The sequence below is a fragment of the Homalodisca vitripennis genome, chromosome 2 (assembly GCF_021130785.1).
Source record: "Homalodisca vitripennis isolate AUS2020 chromosome 2, UT_GWSS_2.1, whole genome shotgun sequence".
Lineage (NCBI taxonomy): Eukaryota > Metazoa > Arthropoda > Insecta > Hemiptera > Cicadellidae > Homalodisca > Homalodisca vitripennis.
This window is the reverse complement of record NC_060208.1, coordinates 6,584,086-6,597,580: the sequence shown is the minus strand read 5'-3', so window position 1 is coordinate 6,597,580 and position 13,495 is coordinate 6,584,086. Positions and strand designations below refer to the sequence as shown.

General features: G+C 32.3%; 1 protein-coding gene across 1 annotated transcript in view; it reads right to left on the bottom strand.

Annotated features, from left to right (window-relative positions):
• Positions 1-11,304, bottom strand: part of LOC124353455 (zinc finger CCCH domain-containing protein 18-like) — a 60,177-nt gene extending 48,873 nt beyond the window's left edge. Inside the window, 1 exon segment of the mRNA XM_046803294.1 lies at positions 11,128-11,304. The gene's annotated coding sequence lies outside the window, so the exon portion shown is untranslated.
• Positions 11,305-13,495: the final 2,191 nt, after the last annotated feature.

The window sequence follows — 13,495 nt, the reverse complement described above, 5'->3', positions numbered from 1 at the left end:
GCACTAGCATAAAAAAATTACTACATATATAGAGTGGGTGGTCTCTCGAATGACAAAATTGAAGGACTGAGCACACAAACAGTTGAATAACTATCTCAATCACCACACTGTGATACTGCCTCCCAGCTTGGAACTCAGTATGGATATTGACACAAATGTAGGCATTATGAAAATGTCATCCCCTGAACAAAAAGAAGAAATAGTTTGATCATGATTGGTGATAAGACATAAGATATTTTCTTTTCAACACTTAAAAAAAATTGGAGCATAACACAAAAAATGAATGCAAAATTGATTTTAAAAGAACCAAGTACAATGTAAGTTTTAAAAGGCTTTCACCAGCAGTGCTACCAACCACTAGAAGAGATATTTCCCTTTCATTGAACCTCAATGATTTTACACTAAATAATTTGATTTACACAACTCGTAATAAAAAGAAAGAATAAGTTACATCCTTCCATTCAATTTCATTTTAAATATTATATCAAACACTTTAATATAGATTAGAAAAACTTAACTTTGTTAAATTATATATGTTTATTGTAATTTGATTTGATGACATGCTTGACTTAACATTTTTATATCAATTTACACGTTTTTAGAACAGTTTCTATATTTTGATTGCTATGTGCAACATTTTGGGAGAATATTATATTAGGAAGTACACCCAGGATAAACTAATCAATCTAGTGGAGCTAACAAAAGTTTCACAGTTGGACAAATCCAAAATAATTCTCCTAAAGCATATATCATCACTGTCCCTGTGCCTTGTTGTTCAATACGTTGTGTATATTATATTTCTCATCCTTGTATTCCTAAGACTTTTCCCAACTGATTATTTTAGATCCTTTAAAGTTAATAATTACAACACTAAATGTTTTAAGTTTAAAGAAAAGAAAAGTCTACAAGAAGACAGACAACAGAAAGTAGGCTACTGTTTTTCGTCTCAAACAGCATCCAGCGTTGTTAATCCTAAAACATAAACATTCTATTATGTAAAAACTAAAATACAACCAGGCTTTATGAATACACACTTAAAACTAGGAGAAAAACTGAAACTATGCTAAATTTTTATTGGAACCGAACTTAAAAAGGCAGAAAATATTTACTGATCCAATCCAACTAACTGGAAACATTCAGTACTTAATTTTGCTTAACAGATATATGTGGCCAAATTTCCGGTACACCTCAGCTAACATTGACATCGTACTATTTAGCTTTTAGAATACATGCTAAAATTTCAGATTTTTATATATGGTACAGTAACAGCCTAAGTTTTCTTAGGATTTAATTTTTTTTAAACTAAATCTGACACATCATTACACCTACTTAACAGAGCTAAAATATGTTTTTATTTTTTATAAGAAATGTTAAGTTTATTATTTCCCTCAGTTATTATCTCCAGACAAAATTTGTTTCAAAAGAGATACCTCTGCAGCTTACACTACTACATGTTATAGCTACGACAGACACTACATGTATTTCAATTCCCCTACTAGTTAATAAAAAGAACAAGAAATCATAGAACATATCTATCTTCCCACTTTCCTTACTAAATAATAACCTGTAATTACCAGTCAATTGTAGGCTATATATTTGCTTGGTACTTTCCTTCCAACCATTAGGTTATGTCTTTTACACCGATTTAGTATTTCAATTGAATAAAATTATTTAACTACATGAATGTAAATTTCAAACACGCAAAATTGTGATATATTATGGACATGTCAATTCAATTTGAACATGAGAGTGAAGGAAGCGATCACAAACACTAAAAACAAATAACATGGTCCAACCCCCCTCCCCACTCACATTGAACAAAGAAGAGCTTTCTACACAGATTCCTTTGACTTATTATAGAATAAGAATGAGGTGAGTTTTGACTTTAGGTGTCCTATACTCGTATATTCAATACTTAATGTAATTATTAATAGACTACATTTTACTACAATACTGGCTAAAACAATATTGTAATATAAAACGAAAAGAAAACATTACAGTATAGTGCTTTTATAATTTCGAGAACTACAGAACACTTCAATTTTAACTGAATTAAAATGTTACATTTTCCAAATAACCGTTTTATATAAAAGCCTTTTGCTGCTGTACAGTAAGTTATAACTCCTTTAGTCAGGATGCTTCAAATTGTTTCCAAGAAGTTATACTAACCTTTTGAAAAAAAAAAAAAAAATAGTGATTATTTACGTACATTTATCAATCAAGTTTGAAAATGAAAAACAAAGTAGAAATATGTTCAGATTAAACCAATTTTCAGAACAATGAAGTTCAAATAACTGTACAAATTAACAGAGTGGTGGCTACATTAATTTGTTTCTTAGTTTCCTTTTGTAAATAAATTTTCAACATTTTTTAAATAGGTAGTTAAAATAAACACACACCTTACACTTCCAACTTAAGTATTCTGGACATCCCAATACTTTTTTCAGATGCAGGGATCTTACACTGTCAGTTTGATACCACATCCACTTTAGGCCATTGTAAAATATACAAACCTATTCCTAGCCAAAAAACTTACCGGAATACAAAACTACTAAAGTACTATAGTGCAAAGAATGAGATACCCACGTGGAGCAAGAGTTCTGACATGCAATGTGTAATGCTGGAACTACTTGCGTACAATGCTAATATTGTGACTAACAGCAGTACAAACAGTGTTGGAATATTGCATTCATGTGGAATATCTCTGGGTCCCACATAATTTCCCTTTCTTGAACCACATGATTAAACACTGTAGGAAGTTGTTTTGAAGGCGGCATTGCTAGATGTATATTTTTTAATAGTTTTGTTGGCCACTTTTAATTTTCTTGACACTCTAGAGAGTGATTTTGGAAAATGTCTTGTCTGTTGAATATGTGTGTATATAAAGCAGCAGCCATTTCTAGTTCACCATTATTGACAAATTTAACAAGCTCATATGACTAGTGGTGAATACCTGGATCTAAAGCCTACAATTTTACAAAAAATATTTCAGAACAAAGCAAAGGATTCCATTCTAAAAATGGGAAACAACTAAAAATTTTAGTTTTATTATTTAATTCTAGACCTTCGACTGAATTTTTGGTTCAATTTCAAATTAAACTTTCATAGACACTATACAGGCTGTATTAATTCAAAGTTTTATGGATTTCAGCTACCTAATTTGACTAATGTATCCCTACAAAACTTTTCTAAAAAAGGGAAACAACCAAAAGTTTTTGTTTTATTATTTAATTCTTGGTTCAATTTCAAATGAAACTTTCATAGACACTATACAGGCTGTATTAATTCAAAGTTTTATGGATTTCAGCTACCTAATTTGACTAATGTATCCCTACAAAACTTTTCTAAAAAAGGGAAACAACCAAAAGTTTTTGTTTTATTATTTAATTCTTGGTTCAATTTCAAATGAAACTTTCATAGACACTATACAGGCTGTATTAATTCAAAGTTTTATGGATTTCAGCTACCTAATTTGACTATTGTATCTCTACAGAACTTTTATTTTCATTTCAATTAGATTTATGTACTGAATAACTACATTATTTATTTAAAAACAAATTTTAATAAAAAGCCAAAATTTTAAAGGAATTTATATATTATTACTGTTTATTATCTAGTCCAATAAATCTATTAAAATGCAAAAACTCTATTCTCACATTGAGATTTTAAGCAAATTCCATTATTATTTTCAAAACTCTGGTCCAGTCTAAGCTAGAACGATCTTCAATTGAATATTTTACTTTTTAAGAGATACCATAAGTACTAACTCTATAAGGTATTCGGTACAGGAGTACAGTATTTATTTAAAAGAATAATTGCACACACTTCACACCACTTTCTTTCAAAATGTGGGCTGTTTAACTACAAGTCGGTAAATAACACATTAAAGGCAAAATTTAAATAAAAAGTTTATTTAACTTAACAGTAAAAACTCAAATTATTACTTTACATGTACTTGAGGGCAGAGTACGATAAATGGACCTGATGTTTTTGTATCTGTTGGTAGTCATCGATATTTGATATTTAAATAAGACAATTTATTTTAGTTGTTACCAGATTTATAATTATTGTTTAATGTTTCTGTTATTATATATTTGTCCTTTAGAATACTTTTGTTGTTCACGAATTAATTTAATGCATTAATTTTAACCTGTTGTTTTCATAAGGTAGTACACCAAAGTATAATTGTTTTTAAAAATGCAGCATGAACATATAGGCCTACATGAAAATTAGATGAATATTGGATTTTATGACATCTATTATAGGCCTACCAATGACTATCTAAAACCCCTTCAAAATACACCTAACAGAGTAAACCATCACTATTACCAAGTGTTCCAATGATGAAAGTATTCATTTAAATAGGTAAAGAAAAACGGTAAATGAATAAAATTTACTTGTCAGCCACAATGTTTACATTTTGAGATATGTTTGTCATAAAGCATGTAGAATAAATTCCCATTGGTATCAGTGGGGTTAACAGTCGGAATAGACAATTGAAATTTTAACATTATTAAACGTGTTCAGCTCATTTTCCTGAACAAAGATATACGAGGGGGTACCAAAAGAAAACCGGAATTATTTTATAAAAATTATATATTATCAAATTTTGTACAATACGACCTTATCTCCTTCAAAATAATCTCCATTACAACTAATACACTTGTCCCAACGGTATTTCCATTGATCAAAACATTTTTTGTAGTAATCTTTAGAAATGGCTGCAAGCTCGAGCTTCGTTTTTTTCTTAACCTCTTCAACGCTGTCAAATCGTTGACCTTTCAAGCCTCTTTTCATGTGTGGAAATAAAAAAAAAAGTCACATGGAGCGAGGTCAGGCGAGTAAGGTGCGTGGGGCAGCGAAACCATGCCGTTTTTGGCTAAAAACTGCCTAACTGAGATGGCTATGTGTGCTGATGCGTTGTCGTGGTGGAAGAACCAGTCTCCAGTCTGCCACAAATCGGGTCTTTTCTGGCGAACCGAGCTCCAAGTTAACCCACTACTCTCTGATAGTTCCTCAATTGTCTGTCGACGGTCGGTGAGCACAAGTTCATGAATTTTCTCAACATTTTCGTCCGTTCGAGAGGTTGATGGACGTCCAGAACGAGGTTTGTCTTCAATCGACATGTCGCCATTTTAAAATCGAGCGAACCACTCGTAGACCTGAGTTTTCCTCATAGCATCATCTTTGTAAGCTGTATTCAACATTAAAATAGTTTCTGCAGCATTTTTACCAAGTAAAAAACAAAATTTCACAGCTGCACGTTGTTCACTTAAACTTGCCATGACAAAAAACGAAACAAGAACAAAACAGGGTTAGCGAAAACGGTCACTACGAACGAACAGAATGCACTAGGACAACGGAACTGGGGTCACTGAGCTCGCAATGGGTTGCGCGACACACGCCTAGCGGCAGGAATGTGTACTACACGCTGCCGGCTGCCAGCAATACAATTCCGTTTTTTTTTGGGTACCCCCTCGTATATGGTTTTAAGGTGGTGGATATGACATAGCTTTTTTAAATTCTAATGTAAATTTGTAGTTATATTTGTGTATTAAGCTTGTTGTTATCTGTGATTTTCAGCGTTATCTGCTCCCAATAGCTTATCTGAATGTTCTGTGTTCAGAAAAACTTAGTTAAAGACCATTAATCTCTTCGATGGTGTTTATTACACAACTGCAGCGTGTTAACTCTAACATACTTAATGAGTTTTGAAAGTTAGTTATGTCTTTGCTTACGGATTACATGAGTAGATAAAATGTTAAGATATTAATGTATTCCTTTTTAATTGGTCATCATGGTTTTTTAGAGTATGAGAATATCAGTTCGTTGTGTAATTTGTGTTATTTTTTAACCAAGAAAAGCTATTTTTATGTGATCGGAAGTTACCAAGTGGTATATGAGTACACAGTATGTACTTACGAAGTTTGGTTACGTTAGTTTTGCTTATTTACTAAAATTATGGTTCTTACACTATTTATAGAGGGTAGGGTACAATAAGCGGACCCAGATTTTTATATCGAAAAATATAGTCATCGATACCTAATATTCGCATCTCAAATCCTAGACTATCAATCTCGATATAAAAGTACCTATAGTCCTTAATAACAATCATATGTTTTAAATTAAAATATGGGTACTTTGGGATTATACCGACCACACCAGTATGAAGTTAGAACGTTATAAAACAATGTAATTGAGTACATAACAGAACTAACATTCCATCAATCAACAAGCATTTCCAGGTATTGTGATCGGTATTGTTGTCGCTGTTATCTTATCTTTCTCGAGAATCCCGATTACGGCAGGCCGCGTGGCATCACATGATTATTTACGTTTTTTGCACGGTACATAATTGTCTTTCCATTACAATTCAATTTATATTTCTGATCAGCCCCTCTAGAATTTGATATTTTACTGATAGGTACTATCTCGAGGGATGTTTTTCTTTTGTTGACATCAGCGCTGATGGCCGGAGGCACTCGCATTTTGGGTGGCGGAGTGCGATCAAGAATAAAAACAAGTTTTGTGTGTTTTTTTCAATAAAGAGTTTAGTTTTTGTTTGCTAATGGTTGTTTTTGTTGAATTTTTGTGTTTGGAGAATTGTAGGGGTAAAACACGGAAGTACAGCAAAGCGACGCACCAGCTGAACGGGCGGCGAGACTCTGCAATCACATTATCTACTAGACCGCTCGACTTTGACCTCTGTCTGAGGATGGGGAGGGGTTTGCGATAAAACAATTCCTGTTTTATATTTACGAAATATTGTTCTTACGCTAATCTAGTAATCAGTAGAAGCAAAATGTCAAATAACGATTCATGTCTGGGTGTGGTCGGTATAGGCCTAATCCCAAAGTACCAAAATATGAATTTAATATTTACAGTGATCAAACAAATTATTATAACCAAAATTAGGAAAACTGAAGACGACACTTCTCTCACAGTTACAGTTGTTTCTTTCCCTCAAATTTCACATAATGGGTTTTTCGGTACAAGTCCAACATGTTGAAGCCACGAAAAAGCAACGTCATGTAGTTTTCTAAAATTGACTGCCATTTTTAATAATCAGAATTACTTATGTAAAATTGAAATATTATCCTATGTGTATTATTTTAGAGTGTTTAGCCTACAGCTGTTGATATAGATTATATAAGTTAATAGTTCAAAATAATTAATCAGTATCGATTGATTATATCGATGGTTATGATTAAGTAATATATAGTTTGCCAATTTCTATATAAAAAACCGGGTCCGCTTATCGTACCCTACCCTTTAGGATTTATTGACAATTTCATTCAATTTGTATGCATTATTTTCATATTTATTTTTAACCACACCGGAAACTAGACTTGTGTTATTAACCTATTGCTATTGTCCTACTTAACAAAATAACTTTGGTACATATAAGATTGTAGGGTATGAAAATTGTTCAAGGACACTGATGGCCGGAGGCGCTTGTATCCTGCTGATATGAACTTTTATTCTTAGGCCTAAATTAAGAAAAACGTCTTTTATTTGGGTCAAATTACCTGATTTCAACATTGTTATTCTACGTGCCCACAAATGACAACATCTGATGTTAGCAGCAACCAATAGGAGGTTGACTTACGATCATAACAAGACAATGTGATGCCTGTAGAACAATGAAATGTTACTCCTCATGAGAAAAGTAGTTCCGCTTTTAATATTCTATAAGTCCGTTATTTGTCATTTTCACACATTGAAACCTTAAATTCTTTTGTTCAGGAGAACATAACAATAGGTTACAGTAATAACAATAACCTTATAATGCAGCCCTAGGCTTATTACTAACATAAGAATTTCAAATTAGTACGTATCAATGGATTTTCCTTTGTTCATGTCACAAGATAAACAATAAAAAACCAACCTAGATCTATATGAACAACCTTTATTCAAATACTTTTCAATATGAAGTAAGCCTAGATTATCTGATATCTGAAATTAAGCCTATGAAAGAACATAATGTAAACATTAGTCTATATAGGATGTCTAATGGAATTTTTCAAATTAGAAAAACAATGTAGACATCTGTCTATACATGGCTGATGGAATTTTTCAAACTAGTTTTGATTGAATTGATACGCCAAATGATTATTTAAATCTATGAAAGCTACTTAGGTTTAATAGTCTCCAAACACTTTACTCAACCCTTTATCAAGTTAGCACCTGTAAGTACCAACTCCCAAAATTAGCTTACATTGTACCTGGATTAACCCTAGAACTGTTAATCGACATAATTATGTCGGTTAATGCCGCTTTTGTGGTGTTAACCGTCAAAAATTTTGTCGATCAAACATTCCTTCCCTATAATTACTTTTTATAATATACTCCGGTAACGTATCGATATAATTCATGCACCATTGGATTCGGGAAGAAAAATGCTAAGGAACAGATGAGTTTTATTCCTCTTTGTATTATGGTTATGACGTAGCAAGCTTGTTATTTTGAACGTAAAAGAAAACGCGACGCCGTTTGTTGTGACCGCCATATTGCCGCTGCCGTTCTGTATCACTTTCGTGCCGAGCTGTGAATATTTGTAAGTTTTAATAGTTTTACGCGAGTTTTAGTGTCGTATTTAATGTGTAGTGTGTTGTTTGATGTCGTAGTAGTGTAAACATATATATTTTAGAATAAATCAATTTCTATTTACTGAAATATGTTTGAGAAATTACCGGCTTTGTGTAGGCTATGGCAAAAATGACTTTGCTAAAATTCATTTTCACATAGTTTGTTATTGTTTTCACTTACTAAACGTTATTTATAGCACTCTTTTAGCTCTGAAGTAACTATTTATTTTTGGTAAATAGATAGTTTTCACAATAAAATATATATTTCCTGTAATTTCTTTGGTTATATATAATAACTGTTTGGGTTATTCTCTATTTTTTTTAATATCTTTAGTTATATTTTATAGTTTTCTAACTACATAATATTTCCTATTACTTATAAACCATAAAATTTATAAATTTTGATATAGTACAAGCTTTAGAAACTATTTTATATTTTGCTGAATGAAAATTTTTCGCAAAATTTAACTTTTTTTACTTTTCAAAAAAATAATTTATGGTAATTATTTCATTACTGCTGTTATATTCTATTTTATTCTAAGTAATAAATATATGCAAAATAACATGTATTCATAGATAAATGTATTTGAAAAACTTGTTTTACCAAAGTCTTACGTGTACACCCGATTTTCAGAATTTATACGCATCGCTGCTTTTTGTTCTATAGCTTTATGATGCTTTCATAAATGTGTATAATGTTTATGTTTTTTCTGAAACTAGATAAAATTGACACAGAATGGCTATCTCACTTATAAATATTTCTCACTATAACTTCATTTGCTAGGTATGGTCCCCCCCAAATTTAAGAAATATTTTTCGTAAATTTTATATTTGATTAAAAAAAGTGTTTATTTAGAAAATTTGGTACTTTGGGATTATACCGACCACACCAGTATGAAGAACACAAAAATAGAAATTTATAGAAACAAACATGATAGAACGAAAAAACAACTCTTCAATTACAAAATTACAAACTTACAAGCATTTCCAGGTATTGTGATCGGTATTGTTTGTCGCTGTTATCTTATCTTTCTCGAGAATCCTGATTACGGCAGGCCGCGCGGCATCACGTGATTTGCACGGTACATCGTTGCCTTTCCATTACAATTCAATTTATATTTCTGATTAGCCCCTCTAGAATTTGATATTTTACTGATAGGTACTATCTCGAGGGATGTTTTTCTTTCGTCGACATCAGCGCGGGGCAGCACCGAAGGTGCTGCCAAAGCCCGCGCTGATGGCCGGAGGCACTCGCATTTTGGGTGGCGGAATGTGATCAAGAATAAAAACAAGTTTTGAGTGTTTTTTTTAATAAAAAGTTTAGTTTGGTAAATGTTTGTTTTTGTTGAATTTTTGTGTTTGGAGAAATGTAGAGGTAAAACACGGAAGTACAACAAAGCGATGCACCAGCTGAACGGGCGGCGAGACTCTGCAATCACGTTATCTACTAGACGCTCGACTTTGACCTCTGTCTGAGGATGGGGAGGGGTTTGCGATAAGACAATTCCTGTTTTATATTGACGAAATATTGTTCTACGCTAATCTAGTAATCAGTAGAAACGAAATGTTGAAATAACGATTCATGTCTGGGTGTGGTCGGTATAATCCCAAAGTACCGAAAATTTTTAATGGTTAATTTTACAATATAGTGCAATTCTACGTTTAATTCTGAACACAAAAATATATACTCTTATTTATATTGCTTTTATTTTATATTTTTAATAATTTTTTTAAAAAAAAACCTTGCGCGAAGCTCCAAAACAGCCCGACACTACAGGATGAAATGACCGCCAGTTCTAGGGTTAAGAGCTTTCAAACACTAAACTACTTTTAATAATTGTACTAAGCCTAAAAGAATGAAAACATATGATGGGCTAAATTAATTATAACAAGCCTCTGATTATCTTAAATGAGGATTATATCTTGACTTAGAAATTATCATTAACAAAAAGGTATATAATGAAAGTAAAATTTGTAGACTATAGATAGGTTAGACTAGCAAATAATTTTTAAAACTTACCTTAGCAAATAAGTTTAGGGTACAGATGTTAACAATAATGCCCTGTCAAATAATCTTCCACCCATAAATCTGTTTAAGAATAGGCACAACTTATACTACTATAGCTTATATTTAACTAGGTTATCTTAATTTATAAGCCAATAAACACCACACCATAAATTAAAAACAATAATGCTTGTTCCTGCTTCCCTTATTTGAAATAGCCTATTCTGCTATAATCGCTGTCTTACCTTGAGATCCAAGCAACACTTGTACAGTGGATCGACACCATAACACTTATTTCCTTAAAGTCTTCTAACTGAAACATTTTCGACTACAACTCGCGAAAACTCGAATTAACAACTTTCAAAAAAATTTTAACTTTTATCACAACACAAATCAAGATAAACTGGAGTTCACATAGCTGAAAATGAACAAATTATTAACAAAGAAAGATGAAGACCCTCATCCACAAAAGATCACTAATAATGCAGCCGGCTTTTATATCACTGTCTTCATGAAATTATCGAGGTATCTTACCTTTTCCTACAAATCGAAGACTTGAAATATCTTTTGTAGAATAAACTGATGAATCTTCGAATATTTCTCAATGAGTATTGTCTTGATAATTTACGTCGTATTTATAGGATAAAGAGAATCTAATACATGGAAAGAGAAGCTCCAGGGCCACAGGAGCAGCAAGCACAAAATGGCGTAACTTCAGCAGCACCAGCGGTCGAGTGGTCCAAGTGTACCAATGGTAAAACTAAAAGTATGAAATACTAATTGCTTTAAAATGTATACAGGAGTATTGAGAGATCAAAAAATATTATGCTATAAGACTTGCTTATTGGCATATCAATACTTATATAAAATAGCAATGCTGGTCTCAATGTTTATACTGTTTTTATTAAATTTATTATTATTGGCTTTAAGAATTACACAAGTAATTGAATCGTTTATTTCAGAAACCCCCTAACTAACAAAAAGTAAATTTTAGGAAAACAATAAAAAAACTCTCCTCTACAAACACATTTTTTTTTCTTTATCTTAGGTTTTTTACGTTGGTTCCACCTACATTTAGAAATTGCTTAGTTGTGTTTTTATCTCTCTACATATTACATTTTTGTAGAAAAAAAATTATTAAAAAAAATCAGGTGAAGGGTTTCTGCACCAAATGGTTGTTCCATATACACTTTTCATTGTCTTTATATTATTTATGGTATTTTTGGTGTAGTTAAAATAAATTACACACTGAACAAGTGTCAAAAATGATTATTTATTACAGAGAAAACATCTATTTGCAAATTAAAAAGACAGAAGTGCAACTTATTCACACCCTTGATCCACTTCCTCAGGGTTTTCAGAGTCAGTTGTAGGCCACAGTAGGATTGCATTATAAAAATGTTCATAACCTCTCGTGTACTCAGTTAATTTTCTCAAATCACTGTATCTTTTTCTTGTTAATGGGTACCTGAAACCATTCCACTTTTTATAAAAAATATTGCAGTTTACTGATGAGAAATAAAATAACAAAAAACTTGTTTGCTAATCATTCCTTTACATTATTCTCATGGAGTTAGTCTAAATTTTAGTGGAACAAAATTTTAAGAAAATAAGTTTAGGCTTACCTTTCCTTGGGGATTAGGCCGGCTGATTTGGTAGTTCTGGAGGCTTATCACATTTCGAGGAAGGTGAATGTAGATGAAATCATACCATCAATAAACGGTTTCACTACTACTTTTCCCTTTGTTCTTGAGCTGAAACAAAACTGCTTATATGTTGAAAGTTTGAAGGGCTCCTTGTCTTTTTTCGGAACATTCCTTCCTGAAGTTTCATCAGAAGCAGAAGTGGACTTTTTATAAGAAAGTGGCCACCAGTCCTTGAAATTCAAGATTTCATCTGTTTTAACCATGTGAACTGAAAGCGGCCTGTATTACTAGCCCTCAAAATAAGTTCTCTATATTCTTCAGGGGTGTAGATCCTGTCTACCTTTCTTATGAGACGCTTTATACAACCAAAATCCCTATCACAAGGAGAGTACGAGTGCCCTCGTACTGGGAAGTTGTAAGTGATTGTCTCTAGGTTGCAGTTGTCACACTAATTCATTAAAAACCTAATTACAGTGTTGTTCTTGTTTGGCCGAAAGGTCCATCACTGAATAGATCAAATGTTTTACAGAATCTGGGATCTCCGTTTTTATATAGTCAAAAATAAAAGAACACACCTCATTGGGAGATTTGTTTCCTTCCCCTTCGTGATAGACGTACATCTTGGCCTTATTTGATTTCAAATCATGAATACAAAAATTGTTTACCCATAATTGCCTCATGTAAAATACCTCCTGTACGGGTATGTGGGGCAGGGGGAGGTTCTGCATAAAATCAAAACATATAGCAACAGTGTCATCATTTGTATCTTCACTTGCTAACTGTAAGGAATGATAAAATTTTTTTGCTCTCCTTTTGTGAAGAATTAGCTCAGCAGCAACATTACGTTTAGCATTGTCACACATAAGGGGATCCTTTTAATTTACTGGGAAAAACTTTCGCACTGACAGCATACGTCAACTTGAGGACGACCAAATGAGAAATTAAAATTTTCCTTAAAGTAGCCGTAATAAAAGTTGTATTTTACAACTTTTTTCTAGATCAGGATGTTTATCTATAAACATTCATGCATTTTCTTGACAGTAAGCCGAGCATCTAAGTATTTCTTTGGCTTACCACCATAATGAGTTTCCTTTATTTCATATGACTTTATATGTTGATCAATAAGTATACAGATATTTCCTGGTATGGCGTTTCCACTTCGGGTTTTGCCCCTCAAGTCACGTGGACTTTTCTCCTGGAGCAAAAGCTGACAAATCCTTTTCATACGATCAGCTGAAATTCCATGGACTTTTAAA